This window comes from Nipponia nippon, unplaced genomic scaffold, assembly GCF_047370975.1.
Source record: "Nipponia nippon isolate SJK-2023a ecotype South Korea unplaced genomic scaffold, ASM4737097v1 scaffold_8, whole genome shotgun sequence".
Classification (NCBI taxonomy): domain Eukaryota; kingdom Metazoa; phylum Chordata; class Aves; order Pelecaniformes; family Threskiornithidae; genus Nipponia; species Nipponia nippon.
Genome location: NW_028262402.1, coordinates 47122514 through 47134422, shown reverse-complemented (window position 1 = coordinate 47134422; position 11909 = coordinate 47122514). Strand labels below are relative to the sequence as shown.

Below are 11909 nucleotides of genomic sequence, written 5' to 3'. Positions count from 1 at the left end.
ACCAGTCCTGTGGCTGTCCCTCAGGCTCATCTGCAAGAGTTCTTTCACAGAACTGTCGCAAAGCTTGAATTATTGATATCCGTGGAGTATGGCATGTTAGTAGGTACCAAAGAACTCTCTCCATGCAAAATAAATAAGAAACAGAGCAGATCCCACAGCCACTAACAGCCTGCTGACAAGGGGCTGAATTTTCCTTCGACCTAACCCTGGAGATGGGCCTTCCAGCTCCAGCTGTAGAGCACCATACAGCACCAAAGCTGGTCATGTTTCCATTTTGTAGTTAAACACTCACGTTCCTGGGTTGTAGTTTTTCACTGGGGCTGCTAATTTGGAGCCTTATACCATCTCTGAGCTAACTTTTAGGTTAAAAGCAGAAGTCTCACTGCTTGCTACTCGTTCAGAGCAGTACAACAACCACGAACAACAAGGACAAACTATCAAGTACCAGTCTCTTGGTGACACCCACGGACAGCATGGAGACCAGTACATAACATGCAAGACCTGGGAATTCACACACATTGAAACCTGCATTTCCTGGCTTTTTCCCATCACGGGAATGATTACCTAGCAAAAACACCAAAGATAAAATAGGGGGGGTTGTTCTTGGTTATTTGTAATAATGAGGACCTAGAAAAGCTATTATACTTTTCTAATTCCTAACATGTGAGGACAAAGGATACAGGAATTTTCTCATGTTTGGGTTTTTTTTTGTGTTTTTCCCTGGAATGTTGTAACACCACAAGGGCTTCTGCCATATCCAAGCCAAATGCAAGTAGGCTATGATAGTCTTTTTTTTTTTTTTTTTTTCTCTGAATAACCCAAGTAAAGCCTAGTAAACCCCATAGCTGCATACACCTGCTGGAATTAGTCAGAAAAAGACGGTGTCACTAACATAGCAACAAACAGAGCGACACACATAGGAAGAGGAAACAGGATAGGGTCATACTGGACCCTTTTTGCATGCTGGCTTCAAGCACTGCCTATAGCTGAAATATCAGAACAAGACATGCCTTTTACTTCATCTCTTTCTTAACTGAAGGGGGTCCTTTGGCAACTTGCCACGAGCACCAGTGATGCTTACATGTAAGATAAGCAGTGCACTTGAACACGACAATAAAGATGAGAATGAGAACCTATTCGCTAAAGGCTGAGTAAATATCAGTCAGAGAGAGATGGGACATGCTGGGAAAACCAGAGCAGAAACCACAGTTAATTTCAATGGAAAATGCAACGAGATTGACCCTCATCTGACTGAAGCCACTGGGATTCACGATCCTGGCTGCAAAGACGAATTTCAGTATGATATCCCATTGGAAGAATGTGACTGACAGCTGTAGAAGGCTGTGTGATTTTGTGAAGATGATGTAGAGAAACAGACTGACTTTTGTAAGCTCTTGAAATGACTAGCAGCTGGAGAAGCTCATCTATGTCATCTAAGCTGTCCAGCTCCACTTTGCAGGAATGCCCACGGCCTCAGTAGCCCATCTGCAGTGACGCTGCACTGCCCTCTCGTTCACCACCCAGTTACTTTCATTGTAAGAAACACTTTCTTAATGACTTAAGATTTTCCTGTTTCAGCTTCAGGCCATTGCACCTTGTCTTTCCTTCTTCTGAGAATGCGGATAATTCCCTTCTTTCATCTATACTATTATCCCTGCAATTATTTATAGTCTGTAACGGTAAACCTCCCGAGTCCTCCATTTAATACAGTTCTTTCAGTGTCTTTTTCTGCAGTATGTCTTACTTTTCTATCATCACCCATTACTAACTTTGTATTTTCTCTATTTTTAAAACAATTTTTACATTACGGGTACTCAATTGTATTCACCATTCCAAATGTAGCAAAATCACAGCTATATGAACCAGAGTCTCATTATTTTAATACTATCATTTGGGAAAAGGTGAGTGTATTTTATGTGACGGTGAGGTAGATTCAAAAGGCACAGGCAACCTCATTTTCAAATGGCAAATCACACATCCTAAACTTGCAAGTGTAGGAGCAAAGCTCTGAGTATTCTCAGCATGACGAAAATATTGCAGTTTTCTTTAACCATGTGCTAAGAAATGCAAGAGCAAGCAATCCTTGTTAAATTAATAAATAACAATGAGACATCAGTCTGAAAGCAGGATCTCATAATAGAAACTATTAACAAAACCTTTGCTCTGGGTGACAGTGATTCCCTTTTACGTAAATCAGTATAAATTTAGTATTTAAATAATGGTCCATATTTCCCTGAAAAAAGGCCAAAAGCTCCAATAATAATAAGTATTAGGAAAGGTGTGGATAGAGTTTATTGTACAAAATTATTGGCGTATTTTTAAATTTTCCTATATTTTTATTTTTAAAAAAATTTGATAATCTATTAATTGCTGTAATGAAGATTCAACCATCCAGTCACTTGAGGATGTATTGCAGGCCATAGACTGCCTCTATTTCCACAGTATTTACCACTAAATTACTTGAGCACTTGCCAATCTTTAATAAGTATACCCTCTGGAAATGCCTTCTGGCTCAGGGAAACATTTTTATGTCCATTTTACTGGGCAAAGAGGCATAGAAGCACTGAGCTGCACAAGGACATTTGAAAAAAATTCAACAAAGCCAAGCTATAAATTGAACCTAGATGTCTTGAGCTGCTGTTCAGTATCTTCACAGCAATATTCTTAAGAAAAAACAGACAAGGTAGCTGCTGTTGAGAAGCCTACGGAATCATTTGTTATATGCAAGTAAGGTTTATCTTTTTATATCAGGAGATGCTATGCTGTATTGGCACTGAAAAGACTAATGCTAACTACAGAGGTCATGATAAAATGGATCTCCAAGGAATAACAGAGGCATAGAATAGCAATCATGACAAAAACACAGCTCTGAAAGGGTACTTGCCGATATTTTAAAGCATTCAGTTAAAATGAAATAATGGTTATCACAGTGTAGTAGTTTTGCATATTAATGATTTGATAGACTTCAGGAAAAAAAGAGATCAAAATCAGTCTGGAAAAGGAGGGTTCTAATGTGATAGAGCTGGAGTCTGCTATGGGCCACCAGATATGGCGACAGACAGGCACAGCTCTACAGTGTTACAAGGGAGAAAGATGTGTCAGGACAGTGTATTACTAGAGAAGACTTGAACTTCCCATACACAGAGAACAAAACTATTGACCGCTGTCAGTTCTGGCTACTTGCAGACATAAGTGATGGGTGTATCTTCACCAAGTAGCCGATTAATCCATACTGCTGCGGTTGAGTTTTAAATTTGTTTTCCATTAAGTTTTCCACATCAGATCTGGTAAGATCTGAGTTGAATGATCATGGGCCGACTCACTTTAAGTCAAATGAAATGACAGGCAGAATTAAGTTCTCTATTGTAAAAGATCAAATTTTAAAAAAAAAATAATCAGAGAACTAGAGAGTTTAAAAGTTTGGAATTCCTTCAAATGCTCATCAACTGTATTCATAAAAAAAAAAAAAAAGAAAGTGCATTGCATATGTATTGCATATGATACTAAGATTAAAGATCTTCTAAGTATAACTATAACTAAATTAATACTTGATTCACTTTTCAACAGAAGCAATGACTATACAGTCAAGGATAGGATGGTTAAAGGAAAAAAGGATACAGAACAAGAATTATCAAAAAGAAATAGAGGTGAAACTCCAAAGATCTTGCAGTGGAATAGACAGCCTCTATCCTAGGACACATGCTATAGCAAAACAGAATGAACATTTTTTATATTTAAGGAAGAAAAGGGGAGAAGTTTCTCAAACTGTTTAGCCAGTCAAACGGGTAGTCTGACTTCAATAATGTATAAAGCTTTAGGACAAATATGGAAGAGAAGACACTATAAACTTCAACGTGCTTGGAAAATGGGAGAAAACACAATGTGGATTTACCAGAATTAGACTGTGCCCAGCTAACTTGAGTCCATCTTTCCATAAGGCACCTGAATATTTCGACAAACTAACTATCTAGACCAAGTCCACATGGGACTCAGTAAAGCATCTGACCGAGTCCAGCACAGGAAACTAAAGTTAGGCAGCAAATACTGGCAATTTGTACAAGAGTTGCCAGATGGGTAACAGATACCTTAAAGGGAACATGAGGAGCAATGCTGAAAAGAAAACATTAGGATAAAGGACGTTACTAAGAGAGTTCATCTGTGATCAGCCATGGAACCAATCTTATTTAATATCATCACCAATCTTATTTAATATCATCACCAACAATCTAACCACAGAAATTAGGAAGGGGTTAACAACATTAATGACATGAAGTTGGACAGCACACTTAATACACAACTGACATATTGAACTAAATAATAGAAATTGCCTAAATGTCTGTGAATGGCCATGCAGAAATGTCCATCTCTCCCCTTTGCTTATAAAGGTAATCTTGCATCTCAAGTTAAATACTTAGGGTAGGTGGATACTTACAAGAGAGACCACGACACCATCTGATGCAGCTGGAAAAAGGGAACAGAGTGTGTCAGTCAAAGTATTTCTAGCAAGGAAAGTATTAATGTCAGCTTAATGTCAGCATAGGAGGCTGGGATAACACCTCCTGTGGAACTGTTTGCACCCTGGAGCACCACCTACCTTTCTGTTCAGTCAAGCCCAGGAAAGGTGGATTCAAGCTGGGAGAGGGGCTGATGATCCCAAGCACAATGGTTAGAGGGATGGTCTGTCACCAGTGAAGTGCCCAAAAGAGTTTGGCTAGTTCAGCTTGGAAAAAAGGGGACTGAGAGAGGACAGGGAAGAATGTCAGGCACAGTCAGCGAAAGTGAACATCAGTCTCAGAAGAAATAGAAACAAAATGAACAGAAATAAATTCTGTGTGGAAATTAGAAAATAACTACATATCACAGGAACAAGACATCAGGGTACTCTTGATAATGTTTACAGTAGATGTCACTGTGAAAAGAAAAAGGGAAAAAAACCCCAACAAAACCAAGAAACCCTCCACAAACAAACAACCCTCTAAATGGTTGCAACATGATGCATAATCAATTTCTGGTTTACTTATGACTTAGCTTTCCACAGCACAAGACTAGACTAGACTTAGCCTTCCCTTCCAGTATTCTGTTCATTATTATAAAAAGCTACTTTTCCTTTTGAAAATAGTTGTAACAAGGAAATAATGGACCTTGCAAGAATAAAACATATTTCTATAGATCCTGTCCAGGTATGTCCTAAGATAGCCCAGGCCTAAGAAAGCTGTTTTTCAATTAGCAGAATGAAACCTAGAGTCTACGTATTGCTATAGACGGACACATTTGTATATGTTCTTGAAACAGATACAGAATCTGTATTTCATGGCACCATTTCATTTCACAGAAGCAATTTCCTTGTAAGCAAAATCTAACAACATTTCAGCATGCAGAACAGTATTATCTTGCATATAAATACAAAGACATCAGTACTGATCAATTTCAATGTAATTTAAAGGAAGTGCAGTTATATTGCATTTCCTCAGTTTGTAAATCTGTCTACCACTTCTTGCAAAACACCACCTGCACCAGAGAAGAGCTTGACCATTTGCCTGTCGAATATTCCACCTCCTCCCAAATGATAGTATCCAAAAAAAGACTGTGAAACTCAAACATATGGGGAAGAGGAAGGGCTAGTTAATGAAAATGGCAAGAGTTTACAACACCCTTAGGGATGAAAAATGAAATTTGCATTTAAAATATGAGTAGGCAATGCAGAGTGTGACAACAGATCATTTTTGCAGCATCTATGAGACACGGAAAACACAACCCGCTGTTACCCCAAATAACCGATGAGCCCAGGGCAGCTCTCTCACCATGTCCTTAGTTTATTCTCTTTTCAACCACCAAGCACCACAGCCTCTCTGCCCAGAACAGGGAGAACTCCACCAGCATGATTCTCTGCTGCTTATCCTTCTACAGAGGTACACTTTTCTGTCATGTTTGTTACCTTTTTTGCAAATCCAGAACATATTCAGAAATTTCTGTATTCAGGCTAATACGCTGTATTCTGTTTCCATATTATCCTCCAAATCTGAACATTCCCAAAATGTTCCCTATCATCTGCTCACATGTTCATGTGAATGGAAAGTAATATTTCTTTTCACACATCTGCAGTGACACCCTGATCATTTCAATAGGTGATTAAAAACTTCTCTGCTAGCATGCAACAGCATTATGGCCCACTCCAAGCTTTCCAGTAATATTTCTTTTTGTTCCCTATCCTATTTCCTGTGCTCTACAGGCACAACACGACAATCTGAAGTTTTAACTCATTTAATTAATCATATTCCCTGTTTTTAACACACTCCGCCATTTTTTATCCCTTGCAAAGAAGAACACAAATATTAATATCCTCCTACACTCAATATACAGAGTTTTTGGAACACAATGTCAGATTTCCCAATATGCATGTGTACTTGCACAGAGGCAAACATATACACTGTTAATCATGAATGTACATTAAAAAAAAAGCAAACTTCAAATTCCTCCTTTTCCATTGGAAAGCTATACAAACATGTACTTCTGGAGGAATTTTAATAAATGTGTGTATTAACAGATGTAAGTCTCACAGGAAAAACTCATCAGAATATACTCCAGCCTATGTATATGGAAAATAAATCTTGCAGTATCAGCAAGATGGATTTATATTTGGTTTATTACTAAGCATATAGAATTGATGTCACATGAGGGTATGATATTCTAAAGAGTATCTCATTTCTAAAGATAAATATAAAAAAGTGGAAGTAGCCACACAGTTGCAAAATGGGCAAGGCTGTATTTTGAAGCCACATTCTGTCCCACATCTGACAGAAATGGAAGCTCTTTTTCCACAAGAACTGAATTATATTATGTATTACTGAAAAAAAAAGCATAGTGGAAGTTTTGGTTCTAATACATGACTTACAACTCTCTCATTTGCAAGTTTATGCACTGCATGCACAGCACAGTACCAATGAAACATGGATTTGGGTTTTGAAAACAAATTAAATACTTCCAGGTTCTGATCCTAACATGACTTTTACTATTGTGATGTCTTCCAGTACTGTAACACTACATAAAATGCATTCATGCTTGTATGACACATGCTATATCCTCACAAACAGGGGAAATGCCTTAGTAAGTGACTATACAAAGAAAATTGACTAATTTGTAGCACAGAGGAGGAAATCCTGTCCTCACAGAAACAGGCGGCAAATTCCAATTGATGTTGGCAGGCCAAGAATTGTATCCGATGTTTTTTTTCCATTGTGAAGAATACATCCAAAAGAGACAAGTATTTTCTAACCTCCTTCAGAGATAAACTATCGATGTTTCTTGTACCACCAATGATAAAAAAAAAATCATAAAAATTTGTATTAGAATCACCAGCAAGACATTGGTTCTCTCTGCCTCATTTTTACAACTCAGGTGATGATGATGATGTTGGAAAGGGCTAGGGGGACTTTTTGTGAGTCTTAACTTACTGTTTGTTAGGTATCCTGAGAATAAGGAACAAGCAAAGATGCTTTATTAGTGCAAAGTTGTTTGTTTGTTTGTTTGTTTTTTCTCCTTTTTTCCCCTAAAGCTGCACACAAAACACAGAACATGGATGGGAGTAGCACTTTTAACAATAGTATAAACCTTCACATAGTTAGCAGAGAAGCCTTGCAAAGATAAAAAAAAAAAAAAAGCCAATTTGTCTCTTAGATACAGCCACAAAATCACATGGATCAGAAGGATTCATGCACATACCTACTTTAAATTATTCCCAAAGGATGCATTCTGTCTCTCTTATGCTCTGTACAACTCCGCTGAAGTCAGTAATACAGATCCTGTCTCTGCACTTCCAAAATGCAGCCATGAATACACCTCCTTCGATTACTGTCAGTTCAGGCATGCAATGATCTTATGAGCAGTTAATGTCTTTGATGTCAGCACAAAATGAAGAAAATATTTTTGCAAGTGATCCTAAGGCAGGATGCTATCCCATGATATGTAGCTGCTGCTTTTTCTACCCATGAAGCTTTCCTTTTCTTTATTAGATTAGGTTGCATACTGTAGATGTAGCCTCACTTCATGTTCTTCACCAGAGGAGCTGGAGGCAAAAGTCCCATTGATTTAAGACCTGAGGGTGAATTAGTAATCCCAGTGCTTCAGGAACTCATTTAGAAGGAGGCTATAGGGTCTTTAAGCCAAAAAGATAAAGGAACACAAAACACAATGAATTCATATTATGTGTACTCCAGAAGGTCCTTTCTGTTCTTTATTTTCTCTTGTAAGTTGACTTTACACTCAATAACCAACAGGGTAAATTAATTATCCCAAAGGATCTAAACCTATTATAAGTCCAAATGCATTATCAGGCGAATTGATGTTGGAAAGTCTCTGGGGCCCCAATATCCACCACAATTCCCAAAAGGAAAGGTAATACGATGCCATTTCTTGTTACTTGGGTCATTTTTTAAGTAAAGGCAACATCTAATGGGTTCACTTAGCTTCTTGGCAATCTTTTCCAGCTTTTTTCAAGGGAACATCACTAGATGTTCAAGAATATTCACCAGTTATGGGTCAGAAAACAGGACAGAGACTTGAAGACTTCTCTACAAACAATTAGCAGTAATAAAACTATTATGCATAATATTTAATACCATATACCACTTGACATTTTACAGTTCTTCGTGCTTGCATGAACAGCTTGTTCTGTAGAATATCCCCACGAAGATGGCATGTCCTGTTACCAGAAATGAGAAATCTGCAGCAAACCTCCATATCGGGTGAAACTCCACTGAATTCGAGTGTCTGCTCAGTACAATAGAAGAAGCCACTGTTAGAAACATGGTTTAGGAATGCTTTTCACTGGTGTCTCAGCCAGTCCAGTTAGTTAGAAACTACTCCTGCATAATGCCTAAGTGGTTTTGGAAATGTTAGTGCTGTACTCTGCACATCATATATATTTATAGTGCATATTTAATAACATGACTACAAATGTATGTTAATGCAAATTATAACTGAAGATGGACCTAGACCGGTTCTGAGAACAGTGCAGGAGCGGAGCACCCTTTGAGATTGTTCTTGACTACGGGAACTTGCTTAACTGAGGTGGCAATGCCAGCTTCCCCTTCACACTCCCTCAGGTTGCCCACTTTCTCATCCACCTTCTGCCTGCAGCTTCCTGACTTCCCCACAGGTGAAGAAGTTCAACTCAGAAGTTCAACTGTGCTATGCAGACACGGCAAAAACCAAAGGAGACTGAGTCACACACAGAAACAAAGCAAATGTTAATGCATTTCCCAGACTGATGACGAAATGACTTCCAATTACAAAAACCAGCTCACATTCCCTACAAAATTCAGGGCCCTTCCTAAACCTTAGGCCCTCTTGGGTGCTTTGCTCCTGGGTTATCACTAGCGTAGTAGGACTGCTATTCTCCTAAGTGTGCAGATTTCCAATAGAAACCCACAATTTTATTCCAGTTCACCTGTATAGATCTATTCTGGCTTTTATCCTTGTGTGTATGAACAAAGCGACACTACGATTCATTACACACACTGCAGATCCCCCTAGACACCTTCCTGTTCCCACACGAAGCAAGCCTTTGCAGGACTATGGCTGCCACAAAGGCATGAAACCTCAGCGCAGACAGGTCCCAGCTCCCACAGATCTCACAGATCTCCTCGTAGGGGCTGGCAGGCTACTTGCTCTTTTCTTAAACAGAGTTCCTGTAAGGATGGTGCTAAGGAAGGAAAAGACCTTTGCTGTCTGAGACCCCTTTCTGGAGATTCCACCAGACCCTGCGGATGATCAGACTCATGCACCTACTTACTCATGCATTTTAACGTAGTTGAAATGCCAAAAATTATTTTACAGCAAGTTCTGCTTTGGAGTCCAAACCCTCAGGTGTGCAAAGAGCTAGGTATATCCAAGATAGAAAGTTGCTTCCCCATCACAAAGCCAGCTGCAGGTGCTCATGGAGCAGTGATAATGCAGGGGACAAAAACTACTTTTTCTCCCTCCAGTAAATCTGTATCTTCCATAGACAAACAGGGAAGACCATCGACTACCAGCATACACTAAGTTATGTCCAGCCCTGTATTTCTGCATGACTGGAGTCTTCTTGTGCATTGCTGCACTCAGTGTATGGCTTATAAAATATTTCTGTAATGATAACAGGACAGTTGTGAAAATGCTGTTCAGCCCAAAGCACAGCAGACCATGCAACAGTGAGCACCAGACTGAAGGCAGTATGTCATGCTGAAGATCTGCAAGGAGAATGATGTTTTCAGCACACCACTTACACTAAGCCATCTTCCTGAGGACCCCAGTCAACCCCCTTGTACACAATAGATTTTTCTTGCTTGAAGCAGCATATGTTTACAAGGACAATGCTGTAGCATCTAATGCCACATACCAGGCAGGCTGGGAAAGCAGAGTCTTTCTCCCACTCCCCCTGAGGTCATGATGTAGAGGGGCTGTAGGCAGGAAAACACTAGGAACTCCTCTCTTCACATTTACACGCGTATCAGAAATATCATTCCCAGATGTATTTCAGTTACATGAAGTCAAATCTTGACTTCTTTAGCAAGTCTCTGATACATCAACTATTTGCCCATTTGGATGACCTGGACACTCATTCATTACATGAACTGCAAGAGATAATCCACTCTGAAGTTATCCATGCAGTGGTATGATTTCTCTTTAGTGGAGTCATGATACAACTGGATGCGATTCAAAAAGGGCTTCACTCTGTAAATAACGTATAAAGAAACATGTTATGAGATTTAGGAAATACGGAGACCCAAAGATACTTGCTCCATTGGAGGAATCATGTACATTACTGAAAAGGACTTAAAATATTAGGCTAATAACTCAAGACTTCATTTCCAAGGAAATAAACAGCAACCAGCTTTTTCATCATTTTTGGATGGAGCAGCTTGCTGAGGTTTATGTCGCCACTACAATATTAATAGCACAGCACACAATATTACCATAAAATATCAAGTCTATGAAAATAAATGGAAAAAAAGCAGAGGATCACTAAACCTCAATTGCAAATTCTAAGAGTGCCATGAACAAACCCAAATTTGCATTTTACCAACCCTTCTTTTCTTTCTTCATTTCACCAAGACATAATTGGATGTTCAAAACGCTACGAATGTGGAATAAAACTACCAATTCTCCTCCTGAAAATAAAAGGTTAAGCTCGTAATTATACTACTTTGGCATATCATTTTGTGCAATTACTAATTAAGTACGATCCCTGATCACAGAATGCAGAAGTAGTGATTTTCTTCCTCAAGAGCTGCGCCTTGCTTCGGTTTAAGTCAAGTTCTGCTCTGGAGGGAGGGAAAAACCCACAGGCACGCAAGCATGTGCGCGGTGGGCGGCGGGCGGGGGGGCACCAAATGGAAGAACCGCTGCTTTGGAGAAAACCATCCCGCACCGCGGATGTCGGCACGCCTTGCTGTGCCGCCCAGGACGGGGGCCCCGCAACGCCCCCTCCCCGCGGCGGGGCGCGGACGGCGGCATCGGCGTTTTGGGGAAGCAGGAGAAACAAAGCCGCCGCCGCACCCCGCGCCGCCGCCACAGCTCCCTCCCGCCGGGGCTGTCCCGCACCGCCGCCCCGGCTGCAGGGGCTGGCAGCGGGGTCGCGCCGCCCCCCGCCCCGCGGAAAGAAGGCCGGGCGGGGGGAGCGGGGGGAGCCCTGCCCGCGGCACCGCACCGCCGCAGCGCCACTCACCGCTCCGCTCCGTGCCGCGCCGTGCCGTGCCGTGCCGTGCCGCGCCGAGCCGAGCCGGTGTGCCGGCGCGCCGCGGCGGCCGCAGGTGCCGCGGAGGAGGAAGCGGGGGCGGGCGGCGCTGGCGAGCCAACCGGGGCCTGGCGCGGCGCCGTGAGTCACCAGCGGCCGCGCAGGGCGGCCGGGCGGCTGGTATAAGAGCGCCGCG

General features: G+C 40.9%; 1 long non-coding RNA gene across 1 annotated transcript; it reads right to left on the bottom strand.

Moving 5' to 3' along the window:
- Window positions 1-4600: 4600 nt before the first annotated feature.
- LOC148050607 (uncharacterized) lies at window positions 4601-11900 on the bottom strand. The gene is made up of 3 exons (XR_015701086.1): window positions 11705-11900; window positions 7720-10710; window positions 4601-4736 (listed from the first exon to the last, which is right to left on the bottom strand). It is a non-coding gene; the product is annotated as an uncharacterized LOC148050607 (long non-coding RNA).
- Window positions 11901-11909: the final 9 nt, after the last annotated feature.